This window comes from Ambystoma mexicanum, chromosome 10 (genome assembly GCF_040938575.1).
Source record: "Ambystoma mexicanum isolate Mex_15411 chromosome 10, UKY_AmexF1_1, whole genome shotgun sequence".
Lineage (NCBI taxonomy): Eukaryota > Metazoa > Chordata > Amphibia > Caudata > Ambystomatidae > Ambystoma > Ambystoma mexicanum.
The window spans coordinates 1,214,506,088-1,214,516,811 of NC_090932.1; the positions used below are offsets into that span (position 1 = coordinate 1,214,506,088).

Sequence of the window (10,724 nt, forward strand, 5' to 3'; positions counted from 1 at the left end):
ATTGTTGGAGGATCTTTGTTTATATTAAGTAGCACAATGCTACTCATATTGAAATGTTGAAGAAACAGTGACACAGGCTGTTTTAAAGTACATGGATGTAGTGGTTGTCTAGTGAGACATGAAAAGGCAAATATCATTAACCACACAAAACTGTCTTACCAAAGTGCTGAGAAAAAGGAATTATTTTATTTTTGTATTTTTAAGTTGTTCTTCCAATGGCATGCAGAGAGTGATTTACTTGGACGTTTTGAAACTTTTGAGAAATCATTTTTGATAAAAATGCTTTATTACATATCCAAAATGTGAGCAGTATTTGGATTTACTGGAGAAAGAACTACGTCAAGAAGAAATTTTGGCTGCTTAATTGGCAAAAGAGACTCCTGAGGGCAGTCCCGAATCTGCAGCATGAAGTCAAAAGGTTCTTGGTGATACAATTATTCAAACTGATGCTGAGCTTGCTATGGAGGAAGTAGACATTGCAATGGAACCGAGTAAAGTTGCAGATGTGAATTAAGATGACGTTTTTTGTAAACTTAATATAGAGCAAAAAGATGCTTATAATGAAATTAAAGATAGGTACTTACATGTTTTACTGCATGACAAGCGTAAATGCTCTTGTGTGCAATACAAACCTGTTTTGTTGTATGTCAGTGGACACGCAGGAATAGGTAAATCATTTTTATTAATGCAATAAGAGCTATGATCCAACATGTAACAGATTCCTCTTTGTCATATATTGTAACTGATCCAATAGGTTTAGCAGCATTTAATGTAGGAGGTGTTACTTTACATCACCTGTTAATGTTACCAGAAGAGAATGACAACAAACTAGAATGTCAGAAATGTGTATCAAGTGCAACACAAGAAGTAGGAAAAGTTTTTAGAAAATTAAATACCTTGATTGTAGATGAAGTAAGGATGGTGTCTAACTTGATGCTAGCTTGCATTCACTTGCGAATGCAAGAGGTTTTGAAGACTGACAACAACATTTTGGTTTGAGGTGAACATGTACTTGCTTTTGGAGACTTTATTAACTCATGTGAAAGGTCAACCCGTTTTTAGAATGCTGGAATCTAAGCATGCTCAAAAGAGTTTAGGAAGTATTTGACATTTTAACCTTTGGAATTTTTTTGAATTCCAGGAATTTGCCATTGGTATGAGACACTCTGGAGACTTGGAGTATGCAGACATGCTTAATAAGATTTTTATAGGTGTACTTGAGGAAAATGTGAAAGCAACCTTAAAGTGAAGACTGATTTCTAACATGTTTTATATAGATTCCTGGCCTTCTGATGTCATGTTGACTCTTAAGGAAAGAAAGAAAATGTGAGTTTTTCGATGTGCACACTTGCAGAGTGCAGCAAGTTTAACTCTACACTGCTACTGTCATAGAAGCAAAATATTGTAGAGGTAAATCATGTGATGTTTTAGATGGTCATGTTATGCCTTTAGAGTTGGGTAAGAGATCAAAAGCTCGATTAGGTCAACTGGAGAATTCAATTTCTAAAACTTCAGGTCTGGAAGGAGTTTTAAAACTGTGCATCAATGCACAAGTAATGTTGAAGAGGAATTTGTATGTACAAATTGGTTTAGTCAATGGATCAGTGGGAAGAGTGATTTCATTTCACACTTTTCCTCACAAGTATTGAACATGTTGACGTTAAGTTTGATCGCGTTAAAGGAACTCACTTGATTTCTCAGAGCTCTGCACGTTTCATGATTTTTAAGGATGCCTTTGTGAAAAAAGCACAGTTTCCATTGTGCTCTGCTTATGCAATAATTATTCATAAATCAAAAGGGTTGATGTTAGAAGAAGCACTTATTGTGCTTGCTTCGGCAGTACATATACTAACATTGGAATGATACAGAGAAGATTAGCATGGCCCCTGTGCAAGGATGATATGCAAATTCGTGAAGTGTTCCAACAAGAAAAAACATTTTTAAAAAGAGGAAAAAAAGAAGAACCACTTATTGACATTAGTCATACAGTGTTTAAAGAAGGAATGTCATAGGTAGCACTGTCACATTGTGAAAAATGTACAAGGTTTATTTGCATTAATCTTTGATGAAAACGAAGTGACAGCTGACATTTCTTGCATTTAAGATTATAATAGGTTGCATGTACTGTATGCTCCTCACCTGACCCTTATACAAGTACCTGTGAACCAGTCATCCAATAAACTTAAGGAGTCACTGAAAGCACATTCAAATGAAATTGAAATGAGTTGGAGAGTCGTTCAACTGTAACATACTGTCATTGCAGCTTTAGTACTGAATCAGGAGTTGAATGCTATTGTAATACAGCTTTGTGTATGTTGTTTCAAATGACTCCATTGATGCAAGAAATAGCTTTGGCAGCAAAGAAGGAGCTATGTGTTGAACTTAATTTCTTAAAATGTATGTAGATGAAAATCTATACATTTTACATTCGGCAACGTCTATCCGAAATGTAGTAGCTGTTGCAAGTGGAAATGAAGACTTTTCTCAAAATACACAGGAGGATAGTCATGTTTGATGTTTAATGAATGTCTTTGAGATATTAGTGAAAGAAATTGTTAATGTAGATAAGTATGTTGGTATTAGGTACAAATGGAAGCATATGTGTCCAAAATGTATGAAAGGGTATTCTATTCCAGATCGTTGTGAAAGATTTGTGTATCTGCATGTGCCTGATCTGAAAATTTAAAAATTTTCTGATCTTATAACTAAAACATTCCATGATATGCAATGCAGTGACAGTGGTTGTAATGTACAATCAACACTGCAAATTCTAGTTTTTAATAAGTATGCATTGACTATGTTTCAAAGTGACAATGTAGATGGTAGGAAAATTAACACGTCAATAATGAATTTTGTAAATAGTCAAGTTTCAGTTAGAAAGAAAACATTTAAAATGTGTGCAATTATTTTTCATGAGGGGGTAGCCATTGAATCTGGACATTTCATACAGAAGTAGGTACTGATGTAGACTGGCTTGTTTGTAATTACTCTATTGTCACACACCAAGCTATTTTAATTTAATGTATTTAGTAATTTATTGCATTTGGTTATACGGCCAAACCCTATAGATAATAGGTTGAATGTTAGAAGTGCCTAGAACTGGTTTCACAAAAATTACATATTGATTAATAGCAGGGTACATGATTACATAGTAACCAGAGCATGGTTGTTGTCGACATGTAGACAATAATATACAAGCTAAGAAGAGGTAATATACACTGGTTCAGGAATGAAGGCCTAGAGGCTAGGTTGAGGATGCTTACAGTGCCTAACGTATGGTTAGAATTTGTTAAAAAGCCAGAATTTTAGTAGTTTCTTGAATTGTATATGGGAGGGCTCATTACAAATGTTAGTGGGGAGTGATTTCCATATTCTAGGGGCTGCTACAGGGAAGCTGGAGCTACCTGTTCTGAAGTTCTTAAATCAAGGGATGTTGAGGTGCCTGTTGGAGTTGGATTTGAGTGTTCTGGCTGCTGGTTTGCAGGTAAAGCATTGATTAAGATAGATGGGGCAATCACAGTGACACATGTATGTGTGATGGTGAGTGTTTTATGTAGTATTCTGGCTTGTATCGGCAGTCAGTGTCCCTCTCTCCTGTGCTGTGATATATGGTACCTTCTCTTGATACCTAGCGCTGCTTTTAGGGCCTTGTTCTGTAGTAGTTGTATTTTGTTTATATTTTTCTTGGAGGTCCCTAGAAGGAGTATGTTGCAGTAGTCTATCTTAGCCAAGATGAGGCCTCTTGCAAGGGTGATGCAGTTCTGAGGTGTGAGGAAGGGTCAACTCAGGGAAAAATATTTGGCTGTATAAGCGGTGGACGAGGCAAGTGAATTGACTTGTCTACACATGGTAAGGCAGGAATCGAGGTACACACCTAGGGTTTTGACTTGGTTTGAGATGGTAATTGGGGTGCCATCTATGACAATAGATGTGTACTCTGGATGTAGCTTGCTTAGGCGGCCGAAGCGCACCTACTATGAGTATCTCTGTTTTTTCTCCATTGAGGCCAAGTCTTTTTTTCCCCATCCAGATCTTGTTCCTGCAGATGGTGTCCTTTTCTAGATTGCCTGTGATAGGGATGAGTATCTGTGTATCATCCACAAAATTAGTATATATTACACCATTGGCATCGAGGGCAGCAAAGATGAGTTTAGTATATGCATTGTAGAGAGTGGGAGAAAGGCACGATCCTTGCAGGATGCCCAGGGGTACAGTTATGGGATCTGCTGCTTCCTCACCAATGTAAACTCTAGAGATGCGATCTGACAGAAATGATTTGATCCAAGAGGTTGCTTATTTTGAAAAGTGGATTTTCTTTGCTAATGTTAGGCATAGTTTGTTGTGGTCCACTAAATGAAATGCTGTGGACAGATCAAGTAGTATTAAGATGCAAAGGTTCTCTGATTCTCTGATGACGTCCATCTGCTATTTTAGATCCAGTAATGCTATCTCAGTACTATGCCTGGGGCGCAAACCGGATGGTCTGTCCCCTAGTAGGTGGTTGTTTTCAAGGTGGGATTGAACTTGGGTATAAGCCATTTTCTCTATGACTTTAAGAAGAAAGGGGACTGTGGTGATGGGGCTGTAGTTGGTGGGAGTAGGGGTCTAGGGTGAGTTTTTTGAGCAGCGGTGTTACCCAGGCTTCTTTGATGTTCACTGGGACGGAATTGGAGCTGAACGCGGCGTTGATGAAATTGGTGATGAAGGGAGCTAGGGTGGGTGTGCAGGTCTTAGTTTAGCAGGAAAACTATTGTATTTGCAGTTTGAGGGTTTGAGAGAGGATATCATCTTATGTACTTGGGTTGGGGTCACTGCAGTGAAGTGAAATTGAGGTATGGTTGCTGAGGTGTTTGGCACGAATGTACGTGGGTGTGAGCTCTGTGGTGTGTAATAGGAGCTTTCTTCGGAGCAGGATTTTGTTTTGAAGGGTGTTTACTTTGGAGGATAGTGCATCCTGAATGGTAGTACACCTGGCTTTGCTCACAGTAGCTAGGCTGGGTGGTGGGATGGGTGTTTCCAGTTCTCGGATGATTGAGAACAGTTCTTTGCTATTGGAGGTGGCATTGGAGATGCAAAGGTTCAGGGAGTTTTCTTTGTGGGTAATCACTGCAAGTTTGCATGTTTTGGATATTGAGTGGAGTTCTTCATTAGTATCACTGGAGGGTTTTTTCTGCAGAGGTGTACAAGGGCTCTTTTTTTTCTACTGAGTTCAATGAGTTCATCATTGAAGCACGGGTTGCTACGTTTAGGTCTTGGTTGTTCGGGTCTGCAAGGGGATACTTCATCAATGGCTGTTTTCAGGCAATTATGATAATGCAGAGAGATACTGTCAGGGTTAGTGTCATCTGGGGTTGTGCGTTGAGTAGTTTGTTCAAGGTGCGGCTCAGGTTTTCTGGGGTTCGTTTCTGTGAGTTTCTCACCATAAGAGGGTAGGAAGGATAGTAGGAGGTACAAGATCATTAGTCAGGATTAAGTTGAATCGAATTAGCGAATGGTCTGTTCAGAATATCTCTAGGATATCTTCTAGGGAGACTGTAGTATTCAATGTTAGGATCCAGTCTAGAATTCTTCCCTTTGAATGGGTTGGGGCGTTAACAATTTGAGTGAATTGCATTTCTAGCAACGCATTATGGAAAGCAAAGGCTTTGAGATCTGATACGTTGTTGAAACCCAGATTGATGTCTCCTAGGAGGATGAATTTTTTGGGGGGTTTAAGGAAAGGGGTGATGAGAGGTAGGTCAACATTGGGGTTATTAGTAGAGCTAGGAGCTCTGTATAAGGAAATTGATTGTAGTTTGGGGCTTAATCACTAGTTTGACCCATAGGAGTTTACATCCTGATAAGGTCCCGTTTTGCATTCTCTAAACTGCAGGGCGGTTTTGGCAATGATGGCAACACCTCCTCCGGTGGTCTCATGTATGTCTGCTGTAAGAATGGTGTACTCTGGTGGAATGGCTAGCATAAGTAGAGGACCTGAGGCTGGGTGGAGCCATGTTTCAGTCAGTACTAAAAAGTCTAATTGGAATTCTAGAATAAGGTTGTGCACGTGGATGGCATGTACACCTAGGGACCTTACATTAAGTAGGGCGCCTTTTAGAGGTGTTTTAGGAGATTGGGAATGGGGTGTTTGGGTTGTTGGATCCTGTGTGTAGGTTTTTGTCATGCTGTGTTTTGGGTGAATTGAGCTGTGGTGGTGTGGTGGAGGTGTAGGGTGATGGTGAGGGTGGTGGTGGCGTGTGGGTGCGGTGTGGCTGGTGCAAGTGTGTATTGCTATTGGAGAGAGGGGTAGTCTGATTCCTGGTGTCTGTGAGTTGTTTGCGGGTGTGGGAGGAAAGTCTTGCTTTCCTTGTGGGTCTTAATATGGGTCTTGTGAGTGTGATTGCAGTGTTTTGTATCCTTGAGGAAAGGCGTGACAGACGCGTGGTGACTATGTGGGGTATGTTAGAATGTGATTTGCAAGTGTTATTGTGTGGTGTGGGTAGGAAGGCTGCTGCATTGGCAGAAATGGAGTGGGGAATGGGAGCGGGTTGTGTCTAGGGCAGTGGATGCATGCTAGGCCTGAATCTAGGTAGGTGTAGGCACCTTTAGTGCACACTCTGGTGACTGTGGTGCTGGTATCCTGTTGGAGGGGCGTCATTGATTGGATGTGGTGAGTAAATTTGGCACTGGAGCTGGTGACCATGGCTAGGTGTTGGAAGTGAAGCATTATAATGTATGTGGCTAGCATAGCAGTTGGTACTAGGTAGGGTGAACTGGTGCCTCTAGTATTCATTTGCCAGAGGCTAGAATCAATAGGTAGTAGTAGTGCCGGGGCACCAATGTTGTCAGGCTGAAGCATTAGATTGCTGCCTAGAGTAATGTCTGCAGCAAGAGATGGCTAATGATATTATGCTGGTGGGTGAGTAGGGCTGAAGCAACCAATCAGCAAGTCAAGGGAAGATTGTGTGCTAGCTATTAGTACATTGAGGCATGCATTGTACAATATTTGCTAAGAACATCTAAACAGCTGAGCAAGCATTGTGAGCTTTATTCGAGTGGTCGAGACTATCCTAATGAACATAAACATCTATACAGTTGCACAAATGTTTTAAGCTTTACTCGCGTGGTCGGGTCTATCCTAATGACTAGACATTCTGGGTCTGAGCTGCAAGCAGTAGTATTGTATGTGAGTTCCAGACCAACAACATAGACATAGCATACAATAGCTGATATAGATATTTTAGAATAGACAACGTCTGGGGTCGGCTCTGGTCGATATTCATGCATTCAAGACATGAAAACGCAGCAAGATGGGAAATTGAAAACAAACAGTGGTAGCAGGTGGGGGTGGAGTAACAGGAAAAGTTAGAAAGGTTTGTATAGCAGATCAGTCTTACTGCACCATGCGCTTGTCCACTGTGATGCAGTGTCCTTGAGTAGAGGATCAGGCGGGAGTTTGTGCATCGATCAGGAGGGACGGCACTACTGGGGTGTTAGATGAGGGGAGGAACTCGACTTGAGCAGGTATTTCTGGCGTTGGTGTCTGGACGACACTGGACAGGCATAGGACAGGTGCCTTGTTTGAGTGCCTTTGTTGGGGGCCAGCTAATGCCTGCCGGTGCCCCGATATTGGCTTAGTGGAGGTGATTTCCCAATCAGAGGGCAGCAAGCATTTACTGCTCTGAAGATGCCAAATTTACATGGTGGCGGCCATCTTAATAAAGGCAAAACTAGGTTGCCCAAGGGGGTTAAAGAAAGGTTACTTAATGTTGTTAGAAGCAAAGTTTTAAAATATATGTGTACTATTCTTTGTGAATATAAACATGCAAAATACACATCTGAAATAGAAAAAATAGGCTAATAAGTGGTTTATGTAAAGTAGGACATGGTTTTCTAGTAGGGTGTTTTTTTTAATAGTACTAAATACATGTAGAGGTATTATTGCGAAGATTATGTAACTTAGAAGAGAAAATAGCATTCTGCAATCTTCTACTTCTGTTTTATTGTCTATATATGTAATCCACATATATAAGGGTAAGGTTGCATACATGTTTCCATGTACATTATTTTGGGTGTCTGGAATGTAGAAGCTGATGACTGTTTACATAGGAAACACGTAAACAATAGGTTTTAGATACAAGAACATATAATGCAATTGAAATACAAAATTTAAAAAAATCACTGAAAAGGTAAATGTGTTAATTGTATAAATATGTTTTATTTGCAGTGTGGAGTTTTTAGAAAAATCAGACTGCCTCATCACGAGTTTGGCAGTAACCCTTAAATGCAGCGGTAACGCCATTACCGCTACATTTAAGGGTCCGCAACATCACGGGTTTGGTGGATTTACCCCCAGCTCTGAGCTGGGGGCAAATATGCCAAGATTCTGATGATTTTTGGTGCTATTACCGGCGGATGTAATACTGCGGGCAGTAAGTACACCGAACATTCCCCGTTGGGCCCAAAGGGGAATGGGAAATTCCTGAATGGGCCCAATGGGGAATGGGGACTTACTGTTCCACCAACCCCATGATCCGTCGCTAATAGCGCTATGGGGTTTTGCCGTAGGGCTAATAGCCCCGGTGTTAATACCACTGGGGTTAGTGCCCAACTCGTGATGAGGCCCAGACAATGTATTCATTCATTAAACTGTGCATATTCTTTCATTTTGTATGGTAGGTTTAAGAAAATTGTGATTTGCTTCTCAGGTATGCAGGTGGCCAGAAAAAGGATGCACACCAAATTCTGAAATTAGTTAAGAAGTTGCAATGTAGATATAGTTTATATAATTTAGAATACATTTGATATAGAAAAATAGGTATTCCACACTGTGTAGCAGTATCAGTGGTAATTGAAGTTTAAGTAATTATGTATAGTTTTAAGTTTTTTTTTTTTTAATATGATGTGTATGATATGAAATGTAATTATGAATTTCTCATGTGTGTTGGTGGCCAAACTAAGGACGCACCCAGATTTTATAAGAAATATGGCAATAACATTTGCTATGTCATTAATGTAGTTTTTGATAAGTGTTAATATATTTATTCACAATATTTATAAATAATGTTACAGTGTTGGCATATGGTATTTTCTTTTCTTTGTAAAACTAGACATAGTTATGCTATTTGTCTTGTTTAACTGGTGAAGGTTGCATAAAGTAATCTGTAAATTAGTCATCATGTAGCATAAAGTAATCTTTGTATAGTATTGTTATATCTGTACATTGTAGTGAAATGCAGTTATTGGTGTATGAACTATGGATGTTGCAGGCAATTCTTTTCGAATTTGCTGATGCAAAATGTAGTTCATAATAACGTAAAAGTTGAGTATTTTAAATAATATAACAGGGGTTTTATTTCTCCAATCTGCGACCCATCCAGTTAATCCAGAATAGATCTGCGAGACTTATCCTTAGCTTTATGCCGAGGGACCGCATCTTTACTGCCCTAAAAAGTCTTCACTGGCTCCCGGTTGCTGCAGATATTAAATGCAAATCCCTCTGTATCATCCACAAGTATTTCTGGGCCTGGGGACAAGATTAGCTTCAACTTTATCTTACTAAATACTCTCCCTCTAGACCACTACATTACTCTGGCACCAACTGTTTGTGTGTAAAGTATTTTGCTAAACAGGGGGTAGGGGCTCGATCGCTTTCCTCAGTTGGATCCCTACTATGGAACAGCCTCCCCCTCCCTCTACACTTTGAGCAGGACTTTCTTAAATGTTGGAAGCTCCTCAAGGCTTACCTCTTCACCTCGTCCTGCCCTTACTCTTTACTCTGCCAATCTCACTGTTGCTGTGATTGTTGTCCTCGGTCCTTATGCATCGTCTGGGCCTCTGACCTCCCGCACCCAATCACTCAGCTCCTGTCTACCCTCAGCACCTGCTACGCACACCCTGTACCCTGGAGATTGTCACCTTGCGTGGCTCCTGCCATGTAGCACTCATCATACCACACACTTCATCTGTGGCTCACCCACAAGTCCAGACATCCCAGCATTTACCCCTTCTACCCTCTTCCGTGTTGCACTTGTATGTTCAGAATACAAGGAATAGTAGGTGTGTCCTTTTCCTTTTTCCCTCCAAAGCTAAATATTGTGTTTTCTAATGTGTTTCACTCCCTTGTGTCCCTCCCTTTGCCCTGTGGGTGATTTGAAACAGTATTTTACTTGCTGTATAAGTGCCTAACAAGCAAACAATAAACAAATAAATAAATAAGAAGAGCACAATGAAACTGTGCTCTTTTCACAAAGGTATCCTTAAAAAGCATAAAATGTGCAGAAGTCTGAGAAATCAAATGAGTTTGTTCTGCAAGATCAAACTTCAGTTCAACATGCTCAATGTTCAAAAGTATGAAATGCAATCACTCTTCCCATTGCTCTATTAACTAGACCAATTCCTACCTTCAAATTCCTCTTCAACATTACTCATGTATTGATGCACAGTTTTAAAAATACTTCCAGACCGCTGTTTTAGAAATTGAATTTTCTAGTTGACCTAACATGACAATCTAAACATCTCCAGATTTTATCTCCACAATATTTTGCTTCTCTGACAGTAGCATTGCAGAGTTATACTCTGCAACAGTGCACATAAAAGCAACACAGGAAATATTGATTTCCATAAGAGTCAACATAGCATCTGAAGGACTGCAATCTACATGAAACATGTTAGACTGTTTCACATTTTCCTCAAGAACACCTATATGAATCTCATTATGCATTTCTGTAACTCCAAGACTGTAG

At 40.0% G+C, this 10,724-nt stretch overlaps 1 pseudogene; it reads left to right on the forward strand.

Annotated features, from left to right (window-relative positions):
- Nucleotides 1–1,824: 1,824 nt before the first annotated feature.
- On the forward strand, nucleotides 1,825–1,942 carry LOC138496846 (U6 spliceosomal RNA; annotated as a pseudogene).
- The last annotated feature ends 8,782 nt before the right edge of the window (nucleotides 1,943–10,724 follow it).